Raw genomic sequence first — 20,325 nt, 5'->3', positions numbered from 1 at the left:
ACAAAGGTATTTATATTGGCCGCAAGTCACAAATAAAGACAGCCCATGAAAGGGCTTAATTAAAAGTAAACCAAACTTCTTTTCTTTTATTGAATCGAATGTTATTGCTCACATTAAAAGTGACTTTCATTTTATTGCAGTTGTATGGCTGACAATACTAAAGTCGATGTACCATTTATATAGCAATCTCTATATATATCATAGCATTGGCATATAAGAAACAAATTTCAGAAAATACTTCCCAATCTGGTACATTTGATGTAGAAACACTTACTGTAACATCTACCAATTCATGAGAGTATTAAAGTTCTTATGAAAAGTCCATGCATAACTTACGAAAATACAGTTTTCACCAGAGGTGTAAAGAGTACCTGAAAACCATACTTGAGTAAAAGTACTGATACCTTACATCGAAAATGACTCCACTACAAGTTACAAGTAACCAATTCCAATACGACTTGAGTAAAAGTCTTAAAGTATCTGATTTTAACAGTACTTAAGTATTTTACTCGTACTGAATGTAGGCTCAGAGACGCACTAGTCCTGAGAGACATGCCAGTGAAAATAAGAAACAATTGATTTGTAAGATGAGAAATCAAGTTTATTTTATAAATCAAAATAAAACTGAACACCTCAATATTGCAGTAAACCAAGGTTAACACAATAGCCTCTTAAACGTCTACAAACTCTCAAGTCTCAGTTGAGTTCAAGTGCACAGAAAGGCCATAAGTAAACAAATATCCTTCAAAACGGTCTTGTCAATATAGCGGATAAATAAAAAAATGTTAAGTAAAATTAAATAGTCAAAGTCTACTGTATGTGCTGGTTTGAGCCTCATCACCAGCTGCAGTCATTTCCTCATTAAATAAATAAAACATCTGCGATCAGCAACTACCTGTTAATGCACTCGCATTCACGTTAAGTTTTGGGTGAGTAAAAGCAAAACGCACAAGATATAGTACCTTCAATGCCCTTAGATGGCGATATCGCTTTTTTATAATAGAAACAAACTGCTGCAGAAAAAGTTAGCTGCCATGAAAAATGTAATTTGTAATTGCATTACTCATCACAAATGTAGTGGAGTAAAAAGTACATTTACTTGTTCAAAAATGTAGTCAAGTAGAGAGTAAAAGTTGCCAATATCTTTGATACTCAGTACAACTGCAAAGTGGCCAAACAGATACTTAAGTACAGTAACTAATTACATTTACTCAAGTACTTTACACCTCTGGTTTTCACCTGTAAGTGCAAGGAAATGTACCTTTTTAATCTTTTCAACGAGGCTCTAAAGAAGAAAGAGGATGTATAAAAGGTGTTGGGAATTTGGAAAAGTTCTAAGCGTCCACATCAGGTCTTCAGGAGCTTGGGAGCATTTTTAACTTTAAGATATGTAAAATTTAGTCTTTGACATCCCCTTTCATTAGCAATTGGCAAAATGAACAAGGAGCTGGGCTTCAGTAACTGGAAAACATTCATCTGTTCTTCAACAGGAAGCGTTCTCCTCCACTGCAAAATTAATGAAAGTGAATATTAAGTAACCTGGAAGCTTAGGAACTTTTTAAATGTTTGAATGTTTACAATCCCTTATTTGAAAAGGTGTTGTGCAGACCTCAAGCATATAAACATACGCTCTGGAGCAGGACTTCAGTTGTTTATGAACTATATGAACTCAAAGTATTGACAATAACTAATGTCTCCAGATTTGATAGACATGTTCGTAACCAGTTATTTGGTTCTTATGTCAAGTTGTAGGAGAAAACAACGGAAAACATCAATGATCACTTGTGTGTTCAACTATTAGCCACTTAAAATTAAGACATGATATAAAGTTAGAGTATTCCTACAGAATCAATGAAGTTAAATGTAATAAAACAAAAAAACAAACAAAAAAAAAAAAACACACACAGCCTACAAGTCCAGATGTAAACTTACACTGCATGGCAAAACAAGCTTGAAACAAAGAAATCTATTCGGTGAATTAAGCCTTTAATACTGATTTGACCATGAAGATTTAAAAGAGATCTAAAGCTTGTGAAACAAATGATGACAGCAATTTGTCCATCTGGGACTATTTTTGTTTTTTTTTCAAGCCATTAAATCTCAAACAGTAAGCTAGCCGTTTTCTTGGTCTGCTTTCTTACTCCGTTAAAATCTGTTGTATTTTGAAGTATCAAACTAAAACCCTACAGGACCTGGATCTAACAGAATAGTGAAGTAGCAAGACTCTTCTTTAGGTGCCATTTCTCTTGCAGCATAAAAGTTACAATTCAAAATCTGTTAGCCTCCACTTTGAGAGACAAGTTACAGTACCTTGGTGGTTTACCTGTAAGAAGCGAGAAACCATTTGAAAGGTTCAAGAACCTGATATTCTCAAATCAAAAACTGGTCAGAAAGGCCAGTATTTCTAAAAGGTAAGATATCATTAAAAATGACTGAATTCATTTGTAAAAACATGAAGACTTAAAAAAAATTACAAGGTGATTAATCAAAATTAGCTTCATGAGAGTATTTGCAGATGTGTACCGCAAACTAAAATGACTTTTAGCAGTTCAGCTACAACAGGACACGAAAAAAACAACTTTATAATAATGTTTGTTTTAATGGCTAATACAGAAAATACTTATAAAATAATTAATAGTCAAATCTACATTGAAACCAGCTTCTGTTTACTGTTCAGAGAAAGTGTTTCCTGTTTATTCCATTTTCACAACAAAAGGCTTAAATGGGTTGCTGTCTACATTTTGTGAAAGCTCTTATTGCTTAAATTAAATTATGCCTTCAGTTAGACATAACTAAAATGTATTGATTCTGAGATCATGCCCTTCCAGACAGAAAATCAGATAAAACCAAACATTTATCTCTTGTTAAGATGCTTTGAATTATCATTTTTTCCCCCATGTTGATTATTGTAAAATATTATACTTGCTGACATTAACATAGCAAATTTCAGGAAAATAACTCTGAAGCCTAAGTTAAGATCTTGCTTAGAAAATGATAGGAATATTTTAATTGGAATTAATACCAGTGCTGTTTTTCTGTTTTCGCAATAGCGATCAGCGGCAGTTTCATTTCTGGTTACAAAAAGTAATAAACAATCGAGTCGAGTCGACTCTCTCTGCCATTCCCATGGCTTTCAGATAAGCTTCATGAGTGAATGGCTGGCAACACAGTGAAAATCTTTTCTTACTAGTGGGAATCAAAGTCAGATGCTTCAGAGGCAACTGAGTTTTCAATGCACTTAAGTCGATCTCCCTCTATTGGGAGATAAAACCAGTTAAGCGTTCTCATGTGAATGCAATGCAGCGATGCAATATTGAATGATGAAAATTTTGAAATCCATTTCACTGTTTACCGCATTTATGTCACACTATGCTTCACAGTCTCCACACATTAAGTAAATGTCATTCAAGATGTGAACAGATGCAGTTTGAAATGACTCCATAGTGTCCATAAAGTTCTGTACAAATGACTAAACAATAGTTAACTTTTTTGAAACAAAAACAAGTAAAAAAAAAAGTGAATATTAATAAAGTAAATACTTGAAGCAGCTAAAGAAACTAGAAATATACTGAGTGACATGGAGTTTGAAGCACTTCAACGTCTTGCAACAGAAGAAGCTGTTTTTTTGACTAGTCTCATAATAAAAGATCTAAAAATGCTCAAAAAAGATCAGAACTGTTTTATAGCTTTAATCATAATATTTTTTACCACACAAGTATGCAAAATTATTCAATGAGACAAATGCAATATGCATGCCTGTTAGGTTTCAAAAACCCTCTAATTCCAAGTGTTTGTCCACACGGGACAAACTGTTTGTCTGGCAGTTTTTTTGATAATTTACCGTGACTTTTCGCTGTGTATAATCTAAACCGCACACTAAGCTTTGTGTAAACCATGGCCCAATCCTTCAGCTTCTCTGTTGTCACTGTCAATTTGATTCAAAGTCCAATGTGGAGACCCGTATTGTGCCAAAAATTACTTCCTTAACCCTTACGGTCAGCAACATGAAGAGAGCAGGTTTACAGAACATCAAGAGAAAACTTTTTCAAAAGGACTTTTCCGAAAAAAAGGGGGAAAAAAAAGATTGTAGAGAAAGTCATTATATGAACAATAAAGCACATTGTCAAAATAAATACCACATCTCTAGTTGTCTGAAATATCAAGCCACCAAAAATATGATGACAAAACAATGCAGACAAAATAGAAATCTAAACATTTCAGTATTTATTGAGATGCTTGTCATTTGAGCCTTTGCTAAAGGGTGAACCAGAGATGAAACGGCATTAGATTCTCAAAAACAGACCAGGCTCAATTTAGGGGAGGTAACACAAATGTGAGCTAGAGGCTAAGCAGAAACTCACATGTGGAAACACCCATAAAAATATAAAGCACACCAGATGATCAAACGAAAATGACTAAAATACTAAACTAAAAATAGCAATGTAGCAAAAAATGCGTAATGACTTAACGTGGGACATTTTAGTTTAGATTACTACCCACAATGGTATGCCGTAACAAAATACCATCATCCTAGATCAAACAAAATGCAGGTTCTGTTTCTGTAGAAGGTCATGATACTTTCTCTTCACTCTTCAGTAATGTGACTGAGATTTCACCAGATGGAGCCTCAGCATATCCTGGGTGAATGTTAATGAAAAGCAAACAGCCCACCTAAGCAGTTTACATGGTGTAGTTTCGCTTTAAGCCATGCTAAAGCGATCCCTTCGCTCCTACAAATAAAGAGCACTTGAGGGGAAAATAATTATATGCCAATTCCAGACTAAGGGTCAAATGTGTTATAATGTAAATGAAAACATCATCTTGTATTTTTTTTTTTTTTTTTTTTTTTTTTACAACAAAATGTTATTGAGAGGGGCATTGCCTGAAACGATATATTAGGCCTACTATTAATCAGATCTTCTTAGGCAAAGTACTGACAGTTTAACAAACAAGGCATGCGTTTGCATTACATGAAGCAAATGTGAAATTTCACATTTAGATTGTGGGCATTTGCAGGATTGTCAAGGCCTCAAAGGATTTCTTACGGGATTACCACAGGGCTGCTGGGCTAAGCTATGGTCTCACACCCTACATTCTAAGTGCAAGAGGTCAAAGTGGGCTGAATACATTTCAGTGCTATCCTGAGGGGAACTTTAAAATCAGGCATTCAGAGAAACGCACTTGAAAAGTATTGTTTGGGTCCTTCGTGTACCATTTCGACTGAAATTGTTCATCAAAATACTGCTTTGAGTGTGTGGTCACGTAATATGAAATCAATATTGTCAATGAAAAAGACCACATTCATTTCTGTTAGACATATATCTAATAATCATAATAAAGTCTGTTTTGACACATATTGTATTACTGAGGTCACCGGCCAACCCTTCCCCAATTATTGTAGAAAGCTTTGAGAAATTATTCTTGTGATCAACCTTGTTTTCTCGACTAACAGGTAAGTATTTAAAACGAAACAAAACAAAACAAAATAATAAAATTAAACAAAGGTGTTTTAAATGTACGTATGATAAATATTCTACAACTTTTCTGGTAAGATCCTATTCACCTACATGCAATAAAAGCAGATCAGTCCAACAAGATATATAACAGAAGTCACCACGCAAGTTGAATTACCATGGTAGAAACATTAGCATTGTAGCACAAAGAGTTACCACATAATGAATGGATGAAGATGGAATTATGCTAAATATTATTGAGCCATTCAAGGAAAGTAAAATCTTACTAAACCAAAGGTGGAAATATGTACACAGGAAAACAAAAATAGAAGGGAAAAAAAAAAAAAAAAAAAAAGTGGATCACTAATGTCGCTGCAATATTGATAAGGTTCATAATAAAACAATGCAATAAACCAAACCAAAGCACTCACAATTAATCATAGTTAGCTGGGGGCACTTCTAAGAAAAATGATTTCATTTCAAGGGACAGTCTCAAGCGGTCTCTAATGAGATTGACTTCTCAAGCTGTTCATTTTGCTGTAAGTTGGCCATTTTGACCAGCTCAGACGTTTATGAGTGCTGTGAGAAAATGGCTGATGAAAGACAAAACAAGATTCCCGATTCTGCCAACATTATCCGCCAGGTTGGGTTCTCAGCCACAAGTCAACCACATCAATTTGTACTAAACCAATTCACTAGCACATCAGTCTTTTTCTGCTTAACACAATTTCGGAAAATATCCTTAACATTATGTTGCATTATAAAGCAATATATTTGACAAAAACGTATAATGATTATATGAAAAAAGAGAGCTTTAACAATGTTTGGTGCTGTCAGATGAAAAAAAAATGCACTGTAAATCAACTGAAGAGATGATCTTTGGCCAGTCAATGAGAAATAGGAACAGCGATTTCCAGCATCCTGATGGTGCCCACCAGCTCACGCCTGCTGTAGAGCTCAGAAATGCTTCTGAGGTAAAAATGTTAACTTTCTTAAGGCTAAGGGCACTTGGGTCTGTAAATAGCCGGAGGGAATGTAACATAGTCTGATTATAGCCCATCTCTCCATTTCCCAAATGTTTTACAGTTCCTGACCATTAATCAATAGCAGCAAAAAAAAAATCTCCAGCTCGAGCTGCTGCAGTTCACTGAGGTGGTGGATTTCTAAGAGCTGTGGAAAGTTCAAGGTCTAAACGTGACCAGTTCGCGACTACTGAACGCAACTGTATAATATTTCACAATGAATCAGTGCGTGGCTTTACTGCGCAGCGGTAACCTTGCATAAACCTATGCCCATTAGTCAAATTATCTTCCTAAATGATAAATGAAGACTGGGTTAAAAGCGAGCACATGTCTGAAATTCCCTTTCAAATGCTGTGTTTTTTTCTGACAAAATAAATAAGTGAAAAAATTTCACACAACAACATTTCGCCTTCAGTTACCTGTAAATAATGAATCAGAATTTTCCAAGATCCAATTAAATCAAATAAAGAGTGTCTTGTGTAATAGTAACTTGTAATCAAAAGAAAGACAGTCCAGGCCTTTGAAGCTTGAACACTGAAGCCTATTGTGTACAGAGCGAAGTGGTAAAGTAGGAAAATATTGATGTCTTTAAACCCACGGGGATGACACGAAGAGGCGAATCTTCACAGGGCATAATAAACATTAGCTCTCAGCACAGTCTCCGCGACTACATATGCCGATACATAAAATGAGTTATTGCGTGCACGATAACAGACTCTCTACTTTAGCGGCCTCGTAGTAAAGCTAATAAATGTCATAGGTACATAATCCCCCTACACGTTTATGGAAACAGATCTCTCCTGTTAAGTTCTTTTACACTCTGTCCCCCGAGGCCCAGATATACTATATTGATGAACACATTAAGAAAGCATGATTTGACTAGAGAAACGCCTGCATTAGATGAAGCTGTGAAAGATGAATTCAATTGTAATTTGAATAACGCAGCCGGGACCAGATTACTCAAAACGGGTGGCAGGGAATCGTCTGCTCGGAAATTGAGTTGTGCTTGTTAAGTCGAGTGCTCATCACCGAAAATAGCATTTGCTATCATATCTAGTGTTAATACAAAGACTCATTGATAAACCACTTTGGAGGCAAATCCTGTTTGCATGGCTAACCTCTTTAAACCCTCTTAATTTCATCCTCTCGTTTATCATTGTGCCACTAGAGCACATTTTCAATAAGTTTGTCAGATAGCTCATAAGCACAACGCCGCTGTTCTAGTGCACTGCTGAAGGGCCACAGACAATGCGGCTGTTCCAAAAGGTAGGCGGCTTAATTATGCTGCCTCCTAAGATACCTTCATACCGCCAAATTCTAAGGAAGTGTTGTGTCCTTTGAGGAGAAGGCATCCCAGAGTGCACTGCAACAAGCTTTGGGGGAAAAAAAATAAATCCAAGATGTTAACTTCTATTTCATTCAATACTGTACACTATTAAGAACATATCTCTATAAAAATAGTTTATTCTAGGAAAGCATAGTGTCCTTAATAAAAGGCAACCTGGTAAACGCTACGTTATGAGGACCAAATGTCCCAACAAAGATAGTGATACCATGGGCTGGGACGATACACCCATCTCCCGATACGATACTTCATGATGCCGATACGAAATGTATTGTGATTTTTAAGAATTGTGATTCTACAAGTATTGTGATTCGATATTGCTATGTATTGCGATTTTTGTTTGCTTTTTTAACTCTTGACCATGAGGAAAATTTGAATGATACACTTATACATGATGGTGCAGGTCGTATAAAAGTAGATGTCTCTTCCGTTCTGCCACTTTTCACTTTCTCATGTCCACTGTAATACTCACCGATACAACATGCCTTTGCTGAAATAAAATAGGTAACTTTCCTCCGCCTCGTCTATAGGCAAGGACTAAAATAAAACAATTTAATATGAATTAATATCGATTCTGGACTTTAAAATCGTAAAAAAAAATGCGAGTTAGGTGAATTGATTGTTTTTACAGTATAAAAAACTTCATGTCAATGGAATGCCCCCATAAAACATGAAAACCCAATGTGTGTGTGTGTGATATTTGTGTGGCATTTAGAGTGTTCCAAATCGGTCACATCTAAGGTTCCATGACACTTAGGATGCTGCCTTATAAACCAGCTGTCTATGTAGGCACTATGCAGCTCGCTAGATTTCGGAATAGAGCAGAATATCAGTTAACATTCAAAATGATGTCCTAATGAACACACAGTTGCTTACAATGGAACATGAGCAGTCTGTAACAAAGTGCTCTGGCCTGAGTGAGTTTTCTGACAGCTGTTTTCAGCATGCGTATCCGTATTAAGTCCCATATTACACCACAGACATTGAAAAGACAATGCTGTCAAAACGTCTCAAGGAATTTATTGCATACATACAACAGATACACGAATATGGCTGACAAACTGCACTTTAAAAGTGTTAAAAGTACACCACGGCTGGGCCTCATCCAAGATGGCTGATTAATGGAGGTCTGCCTTGTGTAATATGAGCGAGGGGGTCTGATCGCAGTTACTGCTCTCCAGGACACTGGGCCGACATGCAGCGGGCGAATGACATGGCTGATTTGGAATGTAATGCATTAGGAGTGAATCTGACCTCAGCGCAGACTGGACTTTTTCTGTTTTATGAGTGCATGCTAAAAGAGACGTTTTGAACCTTCATTTAGTTCGAATAACACACAAAAAGTCAGTCATTGGCTTCAGTCTATCTCACATTAAACAATGAATATTAAAATTCTCTTCGCACTGGTTCTTGTCGTTTTCGAATATCACAGCATACTAATAAATTAATCAATTGTAATATTATTATAATTATTATTATAAATGGTTAATTTTATAATTATGATGTGGTATTTTATTGGGTCTGTAAGATTACTTTAAATGTTTTTTTAAAAGGCTTCATTAATTTGTTCAGTAAAAATAGTAATATTGTGAAATATATTACAATTTAAAATAACTGCTATTTATTTTAATATTTTAAAATGTAATTTATTCCTGTGATGGCAAAGCTGAATTTTCAGCATCATTACTGCAGTCTTCAGTGTCACATGATCCTTCAGAAATTATTCTAAAATGCTGATTTGGGGTTCAAGTAACATTTCTTATTATTATCAATGCTGAAAATAGTTGTGCCGCTAAATATTTTATATTTAAATTAAATATTTTATATTTAATTTAGATGGAAATCTACTGACACCCTTGATCAATTTAATGTTAGTGAATTTCTTTAAAAAACAAATCTCATCTGTAGTGTGTGTGTGTGTGTGTATAAACCAAAATACATACACTTTGTTTTAATGCCAGAAATAAATATATAAATATGCAAATGAGCCTTGTAGATGAGACGATTCGCCACATATGAGAGAAAGAAGTTTAGGAGAGCATATCCGATTATAGAGATCATTTGCTTGGATGTGAAGCTGTGTACACAATACAGTGACAAAAAAAAAACTTTTGTCAAGCTTTAGCACTATTTAATGAAAAATGTAGCTCATTAATGGAAAAACTACACAAATTCTGAAAACAGCTGAACTACTGTCAGGCTACTGAAAAAGGTTAATTTAACAGCATTGGCTCTTTTTCTCGTTAGTTACTCCCCAACACCAGTAGCATCTAATTATAGAGCCGATGTCTTCTCCATGCCAAAGTTGAGGGTCAGAAAGCCTACTCGTATCTGAAGGAGAAGTGTGTGGGAGAAAACAACGTCTACTACACCAAACTCCTCACAGTTCATTTCAATATATAGACACAAAACACTACTGTAGCTCCAGGTATTCCTCTTCAGATCTAAAGGAAGATCAACGCAAAGGTTGTTTTATCTTTTATGGATCTCGTTGGAAATAAGAGATTGCCTTGGAAAGTCTGAATGGAGGACAAAGAGTTTGAGGGAGCAGGAAAGGCGGCAGCCACGGAGCAGTGCTGTTTGCTATGAGGCACTGCTCTTTTGAAATTGTTTATATGAGAATAGATCCCCATGGCCAGCTAATCGTATGGTTTTAGCAATCCCTATGGAGGCCTAGGCTTTCTGAAGCTTCTCTTGTTTGCGATAGCCTCTGTGATATTGCCCAACAGGCTTGAGAACTAAGGAGTAATTTTCTGGATAGATGGTGTCATGAAAGCAGTCAATTATGAGGCAGTCAGTAAGGTCTCTTAGGGTTATGGTTTTAGTCATATTATTTGTTTTATGTACTTTTTGAAGCATTAGCTTTTAAGTTAAACAGCTTAAGGGTCCTTCTCCCTTTCTGTACACACTGTGGGGTTATGATAATTATTGGCTGTCTGTGGGCACATACAAACTGTTTTTTACTTAAAGGTTACTCCATGACACAGATAGAGATTTAAGTGCATAAAGAACCACACGGACTATTGCAACACCATATGACCCAACCAATGCGAGAGAACACAGAGAGGACAGATCAGGCAGAACAAAGGAGATGCTCCAGAATCTTAATTAGCAAGCATCAAGAGAACGAAGCGCTGCCTTGGCTGGTGATTGTTGCCGATCAATAGAACAACAAGTCCTGAGGAAGAGACTGGAGCAGATATTATTGCTTAAGGACTTACCATAAATCAAACACACTAATAACAGTCAGCCGATTGAGACGAGTGGTGAAACACAACTGAAAGCAGCTTCATTGTCAGAGATTAGCTACAACAAACTAGACATTTTTTTTTTTTTTTTTACTCCTATTCATCCCTAAATGTCACAATTCCTTGCTGTGAAAGACTTAATTTGTCTATTTTTTCATTACTTGCACTGCGACATTTTAAAAGCATATGCGTACTGACTAGCTGCTAGCCACTGGAACATTGTGAAATGAGGCTCAAGAGTTTTGATGGTCTGATTAAGAAAATATAAAATCATTTCCTATCAATGAGAATCAATTACTTTCTGATTTAAAAGTCATATCTGGGCATTATAATTCTAATGGGGGAAAAAAAAATCATCAGTCAGATAACCAAATTTGTGATTTTCATGCACAAATTTTGCCACAGTACAGTTGACATGCAATAAATAAAAAATAAGCATAAAAATGTATGAAAACAAATGAAAAACTGTTAATAACAAATACATGAAAAAATATTTATAATATATAATATATTTATACCTAATTCTGATGACCATGACCATAAATCTGGTCATACATTACCAAGTGACATGACACATAATCACAAAAGAAAAAAAATATTGCCTTTGATGTTTGCACTGTACGCAGATTATGCAACATGTACTTACAATAATTAGTCAAGAATTGCAGATGAAATTATTGCTGAAGGTGGCTGAAGGCTAGAGAAGGGCAGTTGAGTTTTTGCAGAAAAGTCTAGCTCAAAGCAAAAACAGCAGAAGTTTATTGATTATGAAAATGCATTTACTCCTTTGAACTATAAAAATACACTCATGATATACAGTGCATCTTATGTGAAGTCAGAGACTGGAGTTATTCCACTCACTTGAGCAAATGAATGATATCATTTACCACAATCACGGAGGAGGGAAAATCAATCAATCTAGGTAATTATATTCAAATTGTGGACCTCTGGATCTTGTATGGATTTAATATGTTTCTTTGGCTGGGTAGATTCTTAATAGATGCAGTGACTTGCTTCCAGTTAAGCTTAGGGAATAATAACATTTCCTGTGCAATCAGCATAGTAACTTTCTCAGTGAGTGCCTGATGTCTGCTGCAATTATTGTGTCTCTCTATAATATGCATTTCCACTGAAATGGAATCAAGCTGGATAATTCGTAGGAGATGCAGAAAAATGAAGAAATATAACTGAGGAAATTCAGTTTGTTTCAACATTTTCAACAGCAAACAGCCACGAGCATCAGCATTTCCATTGTTGTGCCCAGATAATGATATTCACCGCTTGCTAAGCAAAGCCTGCTTGCTATAATGCAACCAAAAGATTATAATGACAATTTCTAACATTAATCTGATTGCAGTAATTCATTCTTGAGGGCAGATTTTTACATCCGGATGCTGACTACCTGTGGCAGGCTCCTAAACATATTAAATTAGGTTTATTCAAAATCAAGACTTTTCCACGCTCTGCTGTCATCCCTTACATAAATTACTGACATAAGAGCTAATAAAACACAATGTTTTTCACATGGGCACTCATATTTACAGGTAGGTAAATAATTAGAATCATATGCTAAAATAATAGGCTTTATCCCGTTCAGAAATTCAGTAGCTCGGGGCAATGCTGCAATCTGAGTGGCTTTGTTCTCAAATTGAGTTTTTACTAGTGCTTACTGACTGAAATGCCCCATCAGTCTTTCCCATTAAAGCCCCAGGGATAACTAAACAGGCCTACTGAAACATGAGTGCTAATTTAAATCCAATACAAAGGATTAATGTAAAACCAGCAGATTTATAGATAAAACAAGCCTTGGTCTTAAAATATTTGACTCTGCGATTGAAACTACATTATGAAATTTTGTTTCAGAGTAATAATAACATAAAAATTGCACACATAAATAGATTTGGGAAACAAGAACTGGTTCTTATGGTTCTGACACCTGCAATGTTCCGCTGTATGCGGACAAAATACCTGCAAAGAGCTTCCTGCAATACGCAATATTATTTAACACTTACTGAACATACAGCACGACCAGTGTAGTCTAATCGATTCCCAAATTAATGAGCCGGTTCTTTTTAGTGAATCCAACACAAACAGCACAACCAATTCCCATTCCCGAACAAATGATTTCAATGATTCTTTTTAGAGAATCAAAAACACAACTAACCGACATAAATCAAGTTATTGACTGGTTGTTCATATGGCAATTTGTGTCTAAAGGTACTTATAATGTATCTTGTCAGTATTATTTTATAAATATTAATGAATAAAAAGTGTTACCACATTTTTTTTTTTCAAGTACAGGCCATTGGATTTATGCCACCTCTAAAAAGACTGCTATTAAAAAGTCTGTCTAATATGTTAGCACACGTTTTGCAGTGGTTTTAAATTTATTATTGAAAGAAATCAATGGAACTGTACTTTTTTCCCAAATATTTCCTCTTTAAAAGTACTAAAAGAAGCATTAATGGAACCAGAAACGCTTAAAGGAATCGGAACCGGATTATTTCAACTTTTTAAGATTCCCATTCCTACTCACAAAGCCTTTCTTTGACCTTTCACGCATATTACGCATAACATGCTAATCTAGTACAGCTGTTACTACAGTGGCAATGATGATAAATTGTGTGTGTTATTTTTGAATTAGTACAACAGCAGATTATAAAAAGTGCAGGTTCATACACTATAGGTGCAATAATGAGCGTAATAGTACATTCTGCTGCATGTGAATTCACGCATGTTTTACACAATTTATTCTCCCCAAAGTGTTCAGCTGAAAGCCAACAGATCTAACGTGGTTCTATCATGGATTTGCCATCCACTAATGCTGGATCTGTCAACAAAGCCATGGCCTGTAGGATAATGGCCACATAGTTTCCGAATGCAAAATATTCTGATCCCCCCCACACTTGAATGCGATAGCATTTATAACACATTCCGCAAGCCAGCAGCCCAGTAAACATCTTGACAGGGTATCAGCAAATATTATTTGCTCCATTAATAAGCAAATCAATTTCCCGGAAAGAAATATAACAAGACACCAGGGGAGCGGGAAAGGGGGGCGAAGCATGCCAAGTGTGTGATGGACATTTTGTACAAAACAACCCAATAGTCCTCGCAATGTTTTCCAGCACACTTTGTTCTGCACACTGATCTTGTCCCTGGAAGTACATAATTACAGTCTGTTAGTGCTGGCTGCCGGTTTCTAAATGATAACACGGCATTCACGCTCGTTTTCTGGGCATCACAAGACATCAGTGTGCTGAGGAACAGAGCATGGAGAAAAGCATGTGGGGAAATGCTAATTATTCTGCCACATCCGAGATGTCCATCAAAACCCCCCGCACCTAATAAAAAAAAAAAAAAAAAAAACCCTAGTAAGCCAAGCACAAATCAAACATAATGTAAAAAGACTTCTGCCTTGTTATCAGAACGTATAGACGACGTAAACACATTAACTTGAGCGCATTTTGTTTAGAAGAAAAGTGGCATGCAATGAATCAGACTACATAAGGACAATGGCATTAAAATGGAGGAAATGAACATGCCTCCACAGACAGGAATACAAACATGGAGACAGCCCCAATAATCCTCATGCTTATGCATTTGCAAATGCTCTCGAGGGAAAAAAAATCCAGGGAAAATTCAACTGCAGACAATTCTCAGATTCTTGACAATAGATCTAAGAAGGATCCCCAAGAAGAGAATGTCGAAGGCTTCTAATATCTTTGATAGTCTAGTTATGATAATGACAAGAGGTAATGTAAAATTCATGAAGTGTACCTAGCAGATGAAGATCGTTAATAATTGTTTAGCAGGCAGGAGAAAATATGTTTCAGAAGCCATACATAAAGACTGCTTCATTTTAAGGTAATTGTTTATAGACAGTTAAGTGCAACTAAATTACTTTCATCTGTTGGAACATGTGCAGGGGACGGCTTCAGTTTTACCTTTCCCAGCAGCTGTTTGGCATGAGCAGGCTGCAAGCTTGTTATTAGTCTCTAATTACAAAGATCCTTTGTCTTGTAATTACCCTACCGATTAGACCTATTCATTTATTCAACGAAAAAAAAGTATCTAAAAAATAATCGACACCAGACACTAAACCAACATGATGCGCGGAAGCCTCTTGAGATCTTCGTAATAATACCTTCAGAGCTTATTATGAATTTCGGAGTGTCTGAAAATCAGGTTTGGTCCACATTGTCCCATCAGAAGACAACTTCAAAAGTATCATTGACAGTTATGTGTTTGGACTTCTTCTGTGATACTTTTTCTGTGCATGATGTCTCCGCAAAGATCTGTGGGTAATCTGTCTAAAACAAATTACCAGCAGCATTCATCAGAATGTATAGGAGCAGCATTGGAAATGGCAGAATCTCACGTGCCGAACCTGCCTGTCAGGAAATCACGCTCAGATCAGATTAACCTATACAAGAGAGTGAATATCTGAAGCTTTCGTTCAGGTCCTTTTGGCTATCTGGAAAGCAATTACCCTGCACACACATGCAGAGATATAATAAAGGCATACCAATCTGATTTTAAACTTACAATGGGCCGCAAAACGGAGCAATTTTTATCAATTACATCTCCGCTTTGATGGCTGAGAGACGCTGTCAGTAGACGTTAAAATTGTTGGACGGCTATCAAAACATGGCTGAGGTCTCCTTTGGTTGACATGCACGATGTGGTAAAGATTTTACAGGGCCTGACCTCTTCACATGCTGCCCATTTCGGCCTAAAGCATCTTGTGAACCCCCGTTGACAGGCTCATGTCTATCTATGCAGAGAGACGTCTGTGGTCGAACCCCACACCTGTGTGCCATTTCACCACACTGATCTCAGCCTTGGCAAGCTCCAACGGACAGCTGCAATTCAAAGATCTAAGCGGCTGTTTTTCTCTCAGGCATTGTCTGTTATGGTGGGAGAAGGGGGGCTTGGTAGCATTGGGGCCAATTTGGATGATTGGTCGTCAAATCTACGATAAAATGAGTTTCCCTGTGTTCTTTAAAAGTGACCCATGCCTGCCGGAGTAGTGTAAAATTAGACACGGCGTGTTTGTGTTGTGTCAGATGTGGTGACTGGCAGAAACTGTTAATAATTGCCTAAGTGCTCTGGAGTGTCAGAGCTGTCCATCACTCTTCGTTCCTCTCGTTCTTCAAGCTCTCATAATATTTTCACTGAACTGCAGAGGACAAACTACTTTCATTGACGGCCTTGTCACTTTAGCGCTTCAAGTTGTAAAAATATTTTAACTCCACACAAGACAAGAGTCTCATGTTATAGGCGCCAATTGCCAGCTTTTACTGTCCGAGATTAACACAGAGTCTCTTATAGAAAAAAGTGAGGAAAATCAAAAAGTGTCAGTAAAGACTTTTATATTGTTACAAAAAAATATATATATTTCAAATAAATGCTGATCTACTGAACTTTTTATTCAAAGAATCCTGAAAAAAAAATATCATGGTTTCTACAGAAATATTAAGCAGCACAACTGTTTTCAACAATGATAATGATAAGATTTTTTTCTTTTTTTCTTACTTTCCTTCATTTAGGGGTCACACTTGGTTCGTTCGCAGTCAAAAGTGACCGAAGCCTTGAAATGTAACTTTTCTTTTTTTTTTTTCTCAGGAAAACCAATGTAATATTTTTTTGTTCAATAATATTTTTTGATTATTATTTAAAATTTTGAAGGTATTTTATGATACTATGCAATATTTATACCATTTTTATTAGCTATTTTTCCCCATTGAAAATAATACACTTTTTCTAATATATTTTAAATTATTTTTCAATTAAAGCAGTATTCTATGTTAAAATAGAGACAAAGTATTTAAAATCCAATGTTTGAGGGTAGATTAGTGCAATCTGGTGGGAGTAAAAAAAAAATATATATGTATGTATTTAAAGTGGCTTATAAATTCTCTAGTTGTTTTTAGACATAAATACTTATTTTTATTAAGTTGTGAATTTGGATTTATACTTAGACATTCTCAAAGACTACTTTTTGTCATGGTTTAAATTTTTTTTTTTTGAAATGTTGATTTGAAGTGTCAGTTTTTGCATTAATTTTACTATAGTCAAACATGAACACAGAGGAGGACATTTTGTTACGCATAACATCAAAATTCAATAAAAATGTAACAAAAACAAACAGGTATGTTCTATCACAGCTTAATATATCTGGGTCTGATCTGATTTCAACCTCTAATTTGGTCTCTAATTTAACCGTCGGCTTGGTGTGTTCCTGTCTTAATAGTGTGTTGTGTGTGTGTGTGTCTGTTTTGTACTCTTGTGTAACCTCTTCCTTGCTGTTCGTTTTTTTTTTTTGTTGCTGAATTATTGATTTTATTTCACACATTTGCAAAAACTTGCTATGTGTTATAGTCGTGCTAGTTCATATATGTGTGTGGGGGGAGGGGGGTTGTATGTGTCTATTTTGCACTCTTTATAGATTGTCACCCCTTATTGCTGTGCACTTTTTCTGCACAGTGGCTGAATTGTAGTTTGTACCACCAAAATTTCAAAACGTAAATTTCTTTTGTTTATTTTTGTCCGAAGAGGACCAGAGGGTTAAACACCAAATCAGAGTAGAAAATGGAGTGCAGTATTTTTTTAATGTAACAATATTTCACAATATTACTCTTTTTATATCAAATAAATGCAGTCTCAGTGAGCATAAGAGACATTTTTTTTTTTAAAATCTTACCAATCCCAAACTATTGAATGGCAGTGTACATATGCACACAGACACAGTGTTTAGTGGAGTTTCTGAATTTTATCTCGAGTAGTTTTACAAATGAAGCAGTGCTGGAATTCTTCTACTAATTAACTGAAGATTCATGCATAGAAAAGCACAGAGTTAGTGCTGGAAGTTGTGGCATTTATCGAATTACGTCCCTATTAGAGCCAAATACAGTGTCATTGCCGGCAGCCCATAAACAGCGTTTTAAACTATTCGAATGCAGGCGACTATAACCTATTGTGCACCTTCATTCAGCGCAGTAATTTGTTATGTCAGTTTTGTATTAGTATGTGCTACTTTAGGGCCCCCGCCAGGTTGCTGTGAAAGAACAGCATGAGGCATTAAGGGCCTTTTGCGGTCCAAATAGAGTTTCTTTCACTTCTTTGAGCAAGCAGAAACTCATTCATTATTTTAATGGTTGTCAAATTTGTTTTCCAAATCTACTAAAAGGTTATCGTTGTTACATGCGGACAAGTGGTTATATCTGAATCAATGTTAACTTTGTTACCAGGGTAATTTACTGCTCTCCCCTGACCACATTGCACAAACTTAATCTCCGTATTTTTACAAAGTACCAGGTGAGGGAGATTTATGCCCTCTACATGAACTGACCTTTCTTTGATTAAAAACGGATTGGCGAGGGGGGGGGGGACATATCATAAAAGATCGCAAAATGAATAAATTATGCTTTCCAACTGATTAATATGCCACACATGCCTTGGTAATGTATTATTACAAGCTTAGTCAAGGTTGCGGTCTATATGATATAGGGCTCCCTATGCATTTTTCCACCGCTTGCTATAACTGTAACTGCTAATAAGTTTCAAGAAAAATTATGTGCTCCCGCTGTGGGTGGCTCAATCCCTACGGACTCTATGGTGCTCCATGTCAGAATCGGAATACGAGGGCACGTTCATTAGCATGTATAATTGCCCATGATTGGCCGAGCTCCTCTGTGACACGCCACCATGGGCACTCGGAGCGAGTAGCGGGAAATGTCACAAGATTTACAGTGAAAGACTGAGGCTGTGAGAGTTAAGAGATCTCATTTTTCTCAGGCAAGTTATCTTTATTGAATAAAACGTCCTCTATTAAGATGGATTCCGCTAGCAGTCTTTTGTTTACACAATAACTGTAAAGGGAGGAAGAATTCGCACATTCTGCACAGGCAATTTATTATTAATAAGCACATCAGTGAGCAAGAGATGACCCAGGGACCAAAACAGTCATGGAAGGAGCATTTATCAAACATACACAAATAACGCACAACACAAGATACACTGCTTCCAATATTAGCAAACAAAAGATAAATGTGTCAGACCGCATAAGGGCTTCTTTTGATATATAACGGCACCTCTGCTGCGTGACCCCACCATCCATCCTTCCACGGGAGAACTATTGAAGTGTTTTGTCAAAGCAGTCATCAGCATAATCTAAAAATTATGCATTCTGCAAACGGGTTTGTTATGCCACCTAAAAAATTAGTTTGCATTATTAGCAGACGCATACCTGCCTGATAAAAGAATCCAACACCGTATCATGATCAAGAACATCCTGTTCCACAATGAGCCAAACCTTCTCATTATCAGTACATCCGGACGTTCGCGTTCATTGATCTCCTAATTAACGAGCATAACGGGGAGAGGTGTTCCTACAAGTAGGGGTGAGGATAGCGAAACGTCTCTGATATCGTCTCTCCTGGGGCAGACGTTCTCTCAGAGTGGAGAGGACAGATGGGATTGACAGCCTTATTAGGGATCGGCACACCGGGCCCTCCATCCCAGACTTGATATTGGATTTCTTGTGGTCCATATCAGCGCAGACACATGTAGATGTAGTAGCTGCATCTACGGGCAGAAATGAAATCAATACCACCAGCTTCTCAACAAGCTTTACTACATTACAGCAGCTGGGGCTAGAGGACCATCTGGCCGGCTCTCAAGAGCTCCAGAGCCCAGTGTACATCTCTGTCAGTGAAGTCACTCTTATTTGGTTAACACTAATCAACTGCAGCAAAACAGTGCAATTCCTCTCGCAGAGAGCTTTAACTTGATTTTTTTTTCTTTCAGGGGTGGCGGGAACATCTGTCCCTCCTGACGAACTGGGAACTGTGTCGAGGTTCTGGATGAACTGGTGCAGACTGATTAGTTATGACAGATAACATCTAATGTGAGAGGAAGAGTTATTTTATTTTGTGTCCAAATCCAGACTGTCCCTAAAAGCCATGGGAAAAAATTAGCAGTGTTTTTCTCTCTCTCTAAAGTAAGCTGCTTTTTTTCTGAATATTTCAATAAATGTGCCATTCAATAAAGTTTGAATAATTAATTTCCCATTTCCCAGACCTTTTCAAGATTCTGTCTTCAAACAATGCGATGCATCCATCTGGATGATGTTAACACTCCAACTGCACGTAACTACCAACCACAGCAATGCAAGACATCCACTGCTTCTGAACGCAGAGAAAGAGAGAGAAAAAAGCAATAAATAAACAGAGCAAGAAAAACTCTGTTCTGCC

Source organism: Ctenopharyngodon idella, chromosome 9 (genome assembly GCF_019924925.1).
Source record: "Ctenopharyngodon idella isolate HZGC_01 chromosome 9, HZGC01, whole genome shotgun sequence".
Lineage (NCBI taxonomy): Eukaryota > Metazoa > Chordata > Actinopteri > Cypriniformes > Xenocyprididae > Ctenopharyngodon > Ctenopharyngodon idella.
This window is presented reverse-complemented; position numbering follows the sequence as displayed.